General features: G+C 35.2%; 1 protein-coding gene across 6 annotated transcripts in view; it reads left to right on the forward strand.

The window, feature by feature from the left end:
• Positions 1 to 14,177, forward strand: part of LOC145263058 (vacuolar protein sorting-associated protein 41 homolog) — a 411,356-nt gene that overhangs the window by 206,506 nt on the left and 190,673 nt on the right. The gene's annotated exons all lie outside the window — the stretch shown is intronic.

Genomic DNA, 14,177 nt, shown 5'->3' on the forward strand with positions numbered 1-14,177 from the left:
GTTTATTTAGAGAGAGGTTATTATGGCAGGATAGACCAATACCTAATTCTGATTATTTTTTTCTGTCTTGAGATGATCGACATACAGACAGAGTCTCTAGGTAATATTCACTTAGATTCTCTTTGCATTTTCCAGCACATGTCATCTTTCTCGCCCGAAACTCTGTCTCCCAATCACATGACATCATGTAATATCATTCAACATCTGCATTTCTAGCGCAGTAATCCTTGATGCCCACTTCCTGCTTCAATCATATCAGTTGCACTGAGCCTATTTCCATTTGCTGTTAGGCTAACCTGACATGTACTTAAGATAACACTTTGCCAAAATTCACATTAGTTAACATAAATCTCTACTTACTGGGTCCCAAAATATAACACTCTTAGGAATTGAAACTGAAAGCAAGTATGTGTGCGTATCCTAGGAGAGGAAGAGGCTGGGCGAATAAGAAAGTAGAGGGGAGAGAATAAGGGAAAAAGAGAAAGCATAGGAAGCGATAAAGATGTAGAAATTTTAATAGAAATTGTACATTTTTCCCCAGGCAACTGCTAGTTTTCTATCATTCAAACTCGGTAGTGTTTGAATATATGGTCAACTGGCAGTTTTAGTCATTTAAAACTGCTTTAAAACTTCACCGCTCAATTATTTTTCCACCAAATTTCAAACAATTATTACAGCTATATTGTGGAAAAAAAAAAAAAAATTTCAGTTTTCGTTCAGTAAAACAAGTTATAATGAATTTTCTGGTGTTCAAAATTATAAATATATGTAAAGAGGTGAGTGACACTTTTTATGACTGGTTTCCATAGCAAGCACATTGCTTCAGCAACTTCTGTTGCTACTAATTCACTGCTGTCACTAAAAGAGAAGTAACAATTGAAACAGAGAAAATGAAGGCATGAAAGGGATATAATTGGATGATTTTATTGAAAGCAGACGAGTGATGTACATTGTTATTACATGTGTTTATGGGGGCAAAAAAATAAAACTGAAATTAAACAAAGAACAAGAGAATTTATTGGAAGCCTGAAAAAATCATGGATTGCAGTAGAAAAATGCAAGCATGAAAAGTAAAATGGAAAAGTAAGGGTCTAGTTGTTAAAACTGGAAAAGAGAACAAGATATTCTAGTAAAAAATATAAATTCATAACTTAAAATATTGCAGCATTAAGAAATTTAATTTATAACATTATATAATCAATTCTTAATGCTGCAATATTTTAAGTTATAAATTTATATTCTTTACTAGAATATCTTTTCTTTTCCATTTTACTTTTCATGCTTGCATTTTTCTACTGCAATCCATGATTTTTTCAGGCTTCCAATAAATTACTTTTCCATATTTAAGCTAAATCATATTACTTTTCATGCTCACATTTTATATTTTAATTATATAATGAGCAGTTGTGTGTGTTTGTGCCAGCTGAAGGGGAAAAAAGTACAAAATAAAAACCCACTAAGTTGGTATATTCTTGATTACCATTGCTCTGGATGAATAATATCTAAAATTAATAAATATTTATTCTTTGGGATTCAACTGGGGTAAGTTTAATTGGGGGGGGTCAGTTTTTAAGCATTTTCCAATGTTATCGTATTATATAAAGGACTAGCCTGGATGCCCGGCATTGCCCGGGTGTTTGGAGGTGTGTGTTTAGCAAAAAAAATTTTTTAAATGAAGATGGTAGTAGGCAGACAGGCTCAAGCCCGTACTGCGAAGGAGGAAAAGAATGTGAAAAAAAAAAAACGTGGCGTCTTTGTTGTTGCTTCCATCGCCAAACCGGAAGTAACGTGGGTTTGAATTAAGTCTAGTCAATCAAAAAGAGAAGATGGCTTTTGAAAATATCGGCCAAAAAAAGTGACCCCTTCATTGTAGAAAATTGCCCAGTTGAGGGTAAAGGAAATGTTTTTGGCCAATTTTTCGATATTTGTCGTCTGAAGGGTCGCGCTTAAAAATGATGCTGATCACATGTAAATCTGTTGCCTCTGTCGAAAGTTTTAGGCAAACGTACATTTAAACAGACAGGTGAGATTTATTATATAGAAAAAAAGATGAATGATTTGCATCATTTTTTTTTTTTTCAATATTTTTCTTGTAGTTCTCTCTCTCTCTCTGTTTTTCTTATGGTCTCCCCCTCTCTCTCTGTTTTTCTTATGGTTTCCCCCTCTCTCTCTGTTTTTCTTATGGTTTCCCCCTCTCTCTCTGTTTTTCTTATGGTTTCCCCCTCTCTCTCTGTTTTTCTTGTGGTTCCCCCCACCACCCTCTGTTTTTCTTGTGGTTCCCCCCACCACCCTCTGTTTTTCTTGTGGTTCCCCCCACCACCCTCTGTTTTTCTTGTGGTTCCCCCTCCCCACCCTCTGTTTTTCCTGTGGGTTTCCCCCTCCCCACCCTCTGTTTTTCTTGTGGTTCCCCCTCCCCACCCTCTGTTTTTCTTGTGGTTCCCCCTCCCCACCCTCTGTTTTTCTTGTGGTTCCCCCTCCCCACCCTCTGTTTTTCTTGTGGTTCCCCCTCCCCACCCTCTGTTTTTCTTGTGGTTCCCCCTCCCCACCCTCTGTTTTTCTTGTGGTTCCCCCTCCCCACCCTCTGTTTTTCTTGTGGTTCCCCCTCCCCACCCTCTGTTTTTCCTGTGGGTTTCCCCTCCCCACCCTCTGTTTTTCTTGTGGGTCCCCCCCCTTTCTGTTATTCTTGTGGCTTTAGCCCCCCTCCATTATTAATTTCCGATGTTACCCCCACCCCCATACCCCGTGTAGTTTTTTATGGTCCCCTCCTCTCTATTTTTACTTTTGGATGTTGATTATTCCTTATATTCTTCATTGCCCACACACTATTTTCATCCTTGAAAATTCTCTTTTCTCACTATTCTCATGAAGATCTTCCCTACACTTATCCCATTGACTCCTACTCCACTTTATTTCACAATTCCTTTACCACGTTTCTACTTTTTTATTCAGTTATCTCTCTCTTTGACTTTTTATTTACAGTTTTATCCCCTGTGCTCTCTTTTTTGATCATCTATGAAGCAACCTCAATATCAATAAACCATGATGACGGTGTTGAGCAGTCTCTCGGGTATTTCTGATAAATGTCTTCAGGCGACGTGACTGCATGTGATTGATCACCGCCAATCTATGCTGTTCGGAACATTGTTGCCAACTTAGAATTATAAATCGAGTCGGCAGATTCTCAATTTACATGCAAAGCATATGCTAAGAAGAATGGCACTTTGACAATTTCTTGAAAACCTTCTATTAACACAAACAGATCTGTATGGTATGCCAACGCGAGAAAAAAAAAAAGAAATGGACATGGGCAACCATCTTTTATTCATTTACTAGCATGGCTGTCCGTTGTTGGGTAAAAATGTAACCTTTTTCTTAAGACTTCTATCCCTCTTACCACTCTTTTTTAATGCTCAGCCCATTCCTATTTTTTTTTTTTTTTTTTTTTGGCATACATAAAACAAACACATACACATCTAAAACCTAAGAAATGAATTGGTGTAAAAGGCAACTAACTCTATGAAATTAAAAAAAAAAAACCAATTAATTCCCTTGAGTTAGTGACTGGAAAATAGACACCACGACCTCTAATGAAATCTGCGCCGGTTTAAGGTCAAAGAATGCTGATTAAGAATATACCAACTTTGTGGATGTTTGTTTTGTAGGTGTTCACTTTTAGCTGGACATACTAACATACACACATTGCTCTTTTTATACAGTAGATTTTGTTTGTTTGTGAAGCAGGCTGTATACAAAATGACATGATCTGTCACATTGAATAACTAAAAAGCTAATTGAATCCTCAACCGTTTTTAATACGGAAGAGCATAAGTGTAAGAAACTAGGAAAAAATTTTTTTTTTATTTTAGTTCAAGGATCTATGGCATAGTGGATAAAGTACTTGGTAAAAATCGATTTTAAAATTACACTTCTGGAGGTTGAACGTTAAATCTGCAGTACAATCAACACTCCAAATATAATTGCAAATTGCATAGGACTTCTACCCAATCATGGCTGATGGAATAAAAAGCATGCTACTCCATGAATTAAATACGGAATTTTCAGATTTCTGAATTCGACAAGATTCATCTAAAGAAAGAGGTTACGTTGACTGAAATGTTATGAAAATAACACTCAAGATGAGAACAGTTGTTGGAAGAATCGATAAAATACAAATCCAAGAATATTATTAATTTGCACAGCTATCATAATATATTACAAAATGATGAAAAGTAAAAAAAAAAAAAATACTTAAAAATATATAACATATTCAATGCAAGAATTTGAAGGTTCTGTAAATCCTATTAAATATGTAGTATGTCTTATGGTGATACGATGTGCCCTTTTAAGGTAGTTTTTTATGTTGAAGATAAATAATTTTTGTTTTTCAATATATTTTAATAAAATGTGCTACAAAAAGCACATAACATGAAATATACCTATGACGAGTAAACTATACAGAAGCATCCATGTTTCTTTCCCATGAAACATGGACGCTTTTGTATGGCTTACTTGCCATAGTTATATTTTTAGACCCTTACTACTAGTAACTGTACTCATGTTTTTGGTTTTTCACCCCAAACAAGGCATATTGTCACTTGGGCGTAAGGTGCTACTATTTGGGATCATTTGTAATAGGGGACCGTGGGAAGTTGAGTAGCGAAGCGTCTGCAAGTTTGTACAGTTAGGGAAGCAGGAAACAGGTAGAGAGTTCCAAAGCTTAACAGTCTCAGGGAAGAAACTATTTCTGGCATCTGTGGACTTCAACAGTGAAGGGATGGGATTTTGCTGTTTGTTTGGCTAGCAGAAAGTATGTACATTGAGGAGAAACAAGTACTAGAACTTTGTCAGAGCACATTCCATTAAAGTACTTGTAAAACAGGCACAGTGATGGGACAGAGGTTGGAGGTTAGCGGACAGTACAAGACTTTTTGGATTTGAGACTTTTTTGGGGACTCGGAGGTCAGCCCAGATGTGACCACAGTACTCCATGCATGGGCAAATTGTGGCTTTGTAATGATATAGGACGCTCTTTAGTGTAAGTAATTTTCTAGCATGGTAGAGGGAGCCCACCTTTTTGCAGCAGCCTTGGCAATGTCCTCAATGTATTTGTTCCAATACATGATACTTGTGAATGTTAAGCAGAGGAGTTTGAAAAATAGGCTCTCAACATGTCATGAATTAGTGACCCAGGTTTCTGTAAATGTTGGCTCTGGCTTGCCCGGCAGTTGATGTAAACTGCCAGAATGTGCCAAGCACTGATCAAGTTGATCAGCCAATGAAAAATCAATAACAAAGTCAGACAATGAAAATTTCAGCAGACGGCTTTTAATAAATTGGAAGAAAAAACATTGAGTTTTAATCGCGCACACATTTAATCAGTCTAAAAATGGAAGAGAACACAATGATGAATTTATTGGCGTTAGATTAGTGGACCTCTTTACGGAGTGGCACATTTTTTCCAAATCAAGAATCAACATCTCCAAAATTATTAAGATAATATACTTGTGGTCACACAACATGGTAACAACAAAAAGATCTGCAGTGAGAATGTGGTATAGGGTTGGAATACAGTTACCAACTGAAGAAACTTTGAGAGACATTTGCCAAGATTATTTCCTCAGGAATCCCCAGCAGATAGGAAGCCCGGGGCACATAGTGGACATTGACGAGTCTCTGTTTAACAGAATAAAACAATGTTGGAAGGCTTCTCAAACCACTCTGGGTCTCCAAAGGATATTAACCCACTGAGAAGGAGGGTTTCTTTGTAACTGTATCAAACAGTCACGACAAAACCCCCTTCCTATAATAAAGAAATGCATTCTGCTGCTGGGACCATGGTAGTATCCGACTTTTGGAAAGCCTATAGCAGGGAGAAGGATTTTACTACCTATTGAAAATATTCCTAGGAAAATATTTTGTCATTTAACAGTTTCCTTGACCCTCCAAAGAATATTAGAAAAAAAAAGAAAAAAAACACCAAATAAAATTCTTACAATGTTCTTTTCTTGAAAAAATAATTTTAGAAATATTCAAAACTTACAAAAAAAATAGTTTCCTTAAAAATTCTTACAATTTTTACTGAAAAAAATTGTTCAAAATTTCCCAAAAACAAAATAACAAAAGAAAAATGTTTCTATGTATTTAAAAAATGTTTATTCATGAAACTTAGGCTATACAACAAAATAGACTACAGAACAAGCTGACAGCTTCTCAATAGCTATGGAATAGAATTTATGTGGAGACGAAAATTTGGAAAAAATTTGGTTTATCTCTATCAGCACATTGCAGAAAGCTAGCCAGTTGGAGAATTTCCTTCCATTTCCTCATCCCTCTTTGCTGTCCACGGCTGCCCTTCAGTCAACTGAAAATATTTCTAAGTAAATATCCTGTCCTTTAACAGTTTCTCTCCTCCCCACCCCCCAAAAAAATAACATAAAAAACATTTTTACAAATGAAAAAAACTCTCCTCAAAGAAAATTCTTACAACTTTAACATGAAAAACTTAACAAAAAAAACATTTCAAGTTTTCCTAACTATTCTTACGTAAAAAAAATTTCTGTAAAAAATGTTTCTATTTATTTAAAAAAAAATAATAAACATATGGTAGGTTATTATATTTTAATTTATTGTATTTCCATTTTTTTTTTTTTTTTTTTTAATTGTAATTAATATCCAATAAATATTATTTTTCTAGCGTTTTTACATTTGCTCAGTGTATTCTCAGTTTATTTTAACTGCTAGGCGAGTCTGAGCAAACATCAGAGAAATCTGGGTCGCTAGCTGTAGAAGTACCGTATCATGTACATCAGACTTGAGTAGATTATATGCTGATTAAGAAAAAATTATGTGGAAGTGGTAGCTGGTGGAGATTTTGCGATGCATCGCAAACCAATTATCTGTTATATAAATATCACCTGTCTGTTAGTGTGTGTGTATGTATGTGTGTTTTGCTAAAACTTTTGACATGCGACCAACATTGACAAAATTGGTATCGTTTGAAAGCTCAGTCTCTCAGCCGACAAATATCCAAAAATTGTCCCAAAACATTCATTCTTTCACCATCAACTGGGCTGTTTTTAAGGAGGTTGGTCACTTTTTCGTCAACATTTTTGCAAAGTCATCATACACCTTACAATGACTAGCCTGATTTCGCAACCTGCCGACGTTGTGTGCCGCAGTGACCGCGGGAACTAAACAGTTGGCTTTTTTTACCTTTTCCTTCTTCGTGTTACATATAGGGGGTCTTAGGAAGAGATGCTTAGAAAGAGTGATGCTTTTTCTTGGGAGAGAGAGAGGCTTAGAAAGATTGTTCATATTATTATTCTTATATATTAAATGTTCTTTCTTAGATCTTGCTGATGGAAGGAGGAGAAAGCTCTTAGAGTGAAGGGATATAGTGTTCAGACAGTTCGGACATTGTGTAGACATGATGATGTTGAGACGTGTATGTAAAGACATATATTAACACAAATACATAATACAATTGGACTTTACCTTTCTGTAGGAATCATAAGACACAAGACGAGCTTTACAAAAAACATAATGGTTTATTCTTCACACGGCCGTGTTCCATCACCAAGAATTCAAAGTCTCACATTTTTTCCTTGAAGTGACGTCTCACTTCCAGACGTCTGACTGTCCCTGAGTTTTCTCACTGACTGTTTTCTAACTAAAGTTTTTCTCTATTCTAGAACTTTCTATTTTCCGTGACGTCATACACATGTTAAAACATGTGCATTCTTTCACGTGTCCTGGACATACGTGTCCAAAACTTTTCCTATTTCTACAAAAGGAATTTTAACCTATATTCAATATGTTAAAACATTATCTTATAAGCTGCATTCTTTCAATTTAAAATTTCATAATAAACTTGACAGCTCACATTCTTTTCTTGAAATATTTATCTATTTCTAAACAAATGTTTTGTTTTACATTTTTAAATTCTCACACGTAATCTATTTCTAAACTAGATTACGAGGTTCGAATTTCGCCTATACCATTTCATTTTCATTTTAAACTAAATTCTCCATTTTTATACTTACATGAAAAGGGGACAGCCCTTATCATGTAACACTTCGTATTACAGGTTAGAGCCTGGCTACTGCAGCTAATTTTTTTTCCCCCCACTTGCACGGGTACTTGCTGCTATTTTTATTTGAGGGGAGAGGGTAGTTAATTTTTAATTTTTTTTTAGGACTCCGTTGCTCAATAACCTTTACAATAAAATCTTTCCACACCTGGTTAACACCGGGTACCCACGCTAGCTTACGATAAAGAAAAAATTTATCTCTAAGAGAAAACTATGATGGTTGAATGAAGAAAACGTGCAAGTTTAGAAATCAAGTGATGGCGTTATTGGTTACCAGATCCATTTCAGGAACTTATATTTATCCCAAGATAAATGAAAGAGAAGTTCCTTGGTAAGGAGAACCACCTATATTATGTTTTTTGAGAAAGCTTTTTTGACACAATTTCAAGAAGAGATGCCTTGAAATCTTTTGGAAGCATTGCATAACTAGGATTCGGCAAGTGATTGGTGAATGTTGTGGATTTCAATCAAAATAAACATTGTATTTTGGATTTAATTTCTGTAAGAGAACATTTTTCCTTGACCTCAGAACAAAGAGTTTAAATCTTTGAGATAACTTGTTTACCGTTGACTGAGGTAGAGTTTTTGTCCTGTGCAGTTTTAAGAGGTTCATCCCCCCGCAATCTTTGCCTTCTACCTTTTAAGGATTTAGTCTCACTCTTGGACAGGATTGAAAAGAGTTATCAACCTAATAGGTACCACATTGTCAGCTAGGCTTCAACTTCTTTCCCATCAATGAAATGTTGCATCCTTCTGCCTGTTTTGCAAGTATTTTAATAGTAGGTGGTCTGACGAACTACAAGCCCTCTACGTAAATACCCCCGATAAACCCGACAAGCAGCAAAATCCCACCCCTACACAGAGATCCCCAGATGCCAGAAAGTCTTCTACTCTAATAGCTTCTTCCTTCACTGCTAGACTCTGGAATTCCCTTTCCGGGTTCCTGCGTCCCTGACTGTAGTGACATGCAGAAGTTCAAGTGTAATGTGAACAGACATCTTGCTGCTCAACTCCCTACATAGTATCTTTGCTAATTATGTTCCAGATAATAACCCCCTACATTAAAGTGGCACTGTACCTTGTTTGGGGCGAAAATGCAATAAAAAAAAGTTTTAGTCTAATTGTTTAAGGGGCTTCTTCCAAAGAATGCTAATAGGGTTTCCCAGGAATTTCTTACGAGTCAGAGTGCTCTTCCTCTGGGGAACTGGCTCTTCAATCTCACTTTACAACCCTTGTTACATCATTCTGCCATGGGAAGGTGATAAATATCAAGAGGGCATAAAAGTAGTGCAAAGCTGTTGTTTGGGGAATTAATTTTTACCCGTCTTGTGACTTAATATGCTGATTCTATTTCAAGACTTTCAGGCAATGCTTCTATGCAACAATGAAGTGTTATTACAATAATGTAAGAGTTTTTGTTTTTTTTCTATATGAAGTTCTAAAATTAAAATCAGCTTATTTTGCTTCATAGAATGTTCATGATTTTTGTAAGTCATCTTTTTTTAAAAAAATCAGTGTGTAGTATCTGTTCGATCCACAGTTGCTTCTGAGTGGAAATGAGTTTTTCTTGGGATGTTTACTATTATATTTATTTTTGTGTGCGACCATTGTACTTTAGTGGGGAAATGGATCTGAGGTATGGTTGGGGGGTGGGGGTTCGTAATCTTCAGTTTTGGAAATCTGGAGCAAAGACCCCTCTTGAAGTTGGCCTGTATTCGTCAACCAATTATTACTATTCCCATGAAGAATTATGTCTCTTCAGTAATTGATAGTTTGGAGAATGTGGTTTGTCACTATAGGTGGCGCTGTTGCCAAGCTTTTCATGGCAGCCGAGGCTATAATTTGCATAGCAATGGCGCCACTTGGTTGTTAGCCAATAATAATCGATCCGTTGTGAAAGGCTGTCGAAGATTGATGTTCATCCATGTAAAGCAGATTGCTGACGTTCGAGAGCAGAAGTCTGAAGACCATAATCGGAGATGTGGAGCCCCTATTTTCTTACTTCTCCACAAGTGTGACACAAGGTGAATTTGGGGTATTTTTTTTTTTTTTTTACTATAGTCAACAAACTGAAGAAGTAGTAAAGAAACAAATCTGTAGCTAATAAATGTTACTAAAGGCAAGATAAGTTACTCTTCTACCTACCTGAAAAAGTTTTTGGTGTTTCAAGTAATTTTAAAGTGTTTATTTACTTAGCAACTCAACACTACTTGTGTTTATAAGTTAAAAACGACAACTGTTTTTCTATCATGAATTTAAATGCAACATCTGTTTCTTTCAAAACAATAAACAACAAAAAAAAACTATTAAAAAAATCAAACTCTTGTATTTTGTCTTCTTCAACTCAGCTGTAGTAATAATGAATTTTTTGAAAGAACATCCTTTTTTCTTATACTTATTCTTAATAGCTTGTTTGATATTGGTTTACATCCAGTCATGAGATAATGGCTTAACAACAGAAGCAGCTTCATCTGCAGAATCTATGATGAGTTTGTTAGTACTTTCGAACAGTAAATTTGGATCTGAAATTTCTGAAACGAAGGTAAAGCAGATTTTAAACTGGAGTGGAACGGCATCTTGGATATTTTTTTTTTTTTTTTGTTAAGTACTTAAGTTGCATTTTATCAAGTCCATGGCTTTTGCCCTCCTTCCAAGATAGAAAGGCATTAAAATATGTAGTATTCTGTCTCCTGCATCCACATCAACTCGTGAGTTTCAGTTGAATCAACAGAATAGAAAGAAGCACATAGCTGTGGCATGAATCGATTACACACAAAAAAATGTACAACATGATTTCTCACGCATGGATAGTAGCGCTAGAGAATGTACAAAATAGAGATGATCATCAATCTGATTGCAAAAGCAATGAAAATATGGAGATTTGAACTGAAAACAACCATAGGACAATACATAACTGAAATAAAAAAAAAATACTTCAAAGGAGACTATCACTATATACATCTGTTTATAAAATTGTTAGCAATGTTTAAAAGTTTCAACATTTTCATATACAATGTTTATCCTTAAACCTCAAGCTTATGTTTTTGGCATTGCTTAAGGTCTTTAGTGAATCAGAATATAACCCTCAATCTTATGTTTCCGTATTTGATTAAAGTCAGTAGTGAATAAGAATATTACTGTTTGTAAGGATGCAGTGTATTGATTAAGCCTTGTTATCTATTTCAAATATTTTGGATTTTCTCATGAGATTCTTTGATTTGGCTTTTTCTATCTTACATTCTTTGATAGAATCCTTTTTTCTCTTATCCTATGCCTGTTCTCAATAGCTCGTTTGGTATTGCTTGACATCTACTCATGAGATAAAGGTTTATCTGCAGGAACAACTTCATTTGAAGAATATTCAATGAGTTTGGTGGTCCTTTCAAACAAATCTGGATCCGAGATTTCAAGATATGCATTGAACGCATAATACAAAGAAGCTAATTGAAATGAAGACAAAAAAAAGAATGGATAGACAACGTTTATGAATGAACGAACATTAATATAACCCAAGGAAAAACCTTGGCTCAAGATTGTAAAGCATGGAGGCCACTCAGCCAGGTTAATGCATATTCTAGCAGAGAAAACGTTTAATAATAATAAAATCACTCTCATACATGGCATGTAAGTGTTCTGGCTTTGAAAGGCCGATAATAAATAAGACAAAATGGTAGTATATTTAAAGGATTGTATTTATAGAAGTATAAAATAGTATGTTACAGAAAAACCGTTATAGGACTATGATAAAATTGTGACAGTATCGGCTATATGTAATGTCCGGAAGAGTCCAAGTATTCATAAAATAGAGTAGCTCAGCATCACATGCTAATGATAAGTCAACTAGTTTTTCTTTAACCATGTTAACATTGCTCATCCTATGGCCAATGCTTACTCTTATTCAAAAAGCTCCCTTCTCTTGCAAAGCTTGGGAGTCTAGTTTGTCCTACTATTTAAATCTTTTGGTTTAATAGACTCTCAAACTCTAAGTTTCTCATTTTTCTGATATATTTGTGCCTCATAGTTTTCTTTATTCAGCATTACTTGTCCTAATACACCTTTTAAGGTTTAGCCCAGTCTACCCTACTAAGTTTGTTTTTGGGGGAGAAGATACAAATGGAACACATTCTCTGAACAACAGACTTGCATCTGAAAAACCAAATTAAATAATTCCAATAAACATAATCCTTTAGCCAAGAGCCTAAGGGGCCATCTTGTTTGGAAATGCACACAAATCCAACTGACACCCCACACCTGGTGGGCCAAGTTTAATATCCACCCCCACCTCTCCCCGGTCCATAGACTGGAATATAAGCACTTTCAACTGGAAATCCTAAATGTTTGGTCCCCCCTCTTAGTTACTCATCCCATCCCTATTTGATGACCTTGAAATTGACCAAACAAGGTAATGGTCAGCCTTATCCATGAACATAAAGACCCAATCCCCAAGAGGTCCCAGCCTTTATTCCTGGCAAAAACTGAAGTGGTTCATAACCAGATTAGGGAACCTCTTATCTGAAAAATATTATTTTCTCAAGGGGACCAACTTCCAGATCAGTCAAGTTTCTAATATTCAATATGGTTTCTTCTCTTTGTTGAATTATTCATTTACAACAAGTGTGCTATTTGCATGCACATAACACTAAACATGCAACCGCTATGTACATTTTAATAGATCTTATAGTTCAGCGTTAAACAACACCAGAATAGTTGAGATGCTGTAAAACAATGAATCATACTCGATATTGTTTCGATATTGAGTAATCCTAAAATGGTTTATGTTATCTATTAAAAGGCAGTTGTCTATGTACGTGCGTTTGTATGTCCAGCTAAAAGTAAAGAACTATAAAGCAAACATCTACAAAGTTGGTATATTATTGATCCTCGTTGCTCAGGAAGAATATCTAAAATTTGGAAAAAAAAAATTCATACTCTAAGGATCAACTGGGCCGGGTTTCAGGGGGAGGGGTGAATTTTCAGTGTTATTATATACTAATTTGGAAATAAAATACTGACTAATCCTATGAGGAATCTATTATGCAATTATGTGTGAATAATTGGTTAGGCAGAGGAGAAAGAGGAGTTTAGGGAGAGGGAGGAAGAAAGGAAAGAATGATGTAGACAAGTAAAGAGAGATAGAAGTTTTAATCAAAATATGTTACACTTCTGCCACAGGCAACACTAGGTAGCCCTGCTAGTAAATAAATAAAAAAATCATTTGCAATAGGTATTAATTCTGTTTTAAGTAATCCAGAAAGGGCTTATATGCAATCACGCTAACAAACTAAACCAAAGCCAATCCATATATCTTAACAAGTATATGTATGGTAATTCAAGTTGGATTGTATAGATTTCAGATGGAGTGGGGCCTTCATACCTCGGTTTCTTTTTTAGTTTTTTAGTATATTTTCATTTTAAGGAAGCCATTCATTCTTTTGAGTGATACTTAATTCCTATTTACTTGCTACTCCACAAGGGCAAAGTTAGACAAAAGATCAGGTTTTGATGTTGGGAAAATCCAGGAGCATCATGGATTGGAAAGAAAGCTTAAACTTGGAAAGGAAATATAAAAAAAACCTAGCTATTTTTTCACATTTTATTGAATTATGTTACTATTTGTGAAAAGAGTTGTGTTTGAAGGCTATATCAATGAGGTTCATAGGAAACACAGTGGACACGAGATAGCATATAAAAGAATGACAATATTGGAAGGAATTTTCAATTATGTTTATTTACCAACATAATGTGTTGTACAAGATGGTAGGTGTTAATGTCCCTAGTTTTTGAGAGTAATATCTCTTCTTAAGGGGCAGAGGAAATAAAATAAAAATATGTACAACTGTTCAGTGAGGTTTTCCTTCGTTTTATTTATTTTTGGAAGTCAGTATCGCAAACTGGCTGTCAGATCAATTTCCAGGATAAGAGTTGTGATGGATATTAAGTATTGTTAGAAATTATTGTAGCTTTTTTTAATGTATATAAATGACAAATTTTTTGCATATTATGCTTAAAGTGTGTACTAAGAAGTGTTAATGACTGCTGTATTCATGTCGTGTAATATCCGGTTTGGGTAAAGTGAATGATCTAAGGG

The sequence above is a fragment of the Euprymna scolopes genome, chromosome 38, assembly GCF_053919585.1.
Source record: "Euprymna scolopes isolate OS-2025 chromosome 38, ASM5391958v1, whole genome shotgun sequence".
Lineage (NCBI taxonomy): Eukaryota > Metazoa > Mollusca > Cephalopoda > Sepiida > Sepiolidae > Euprymna > Euprymna scolopes.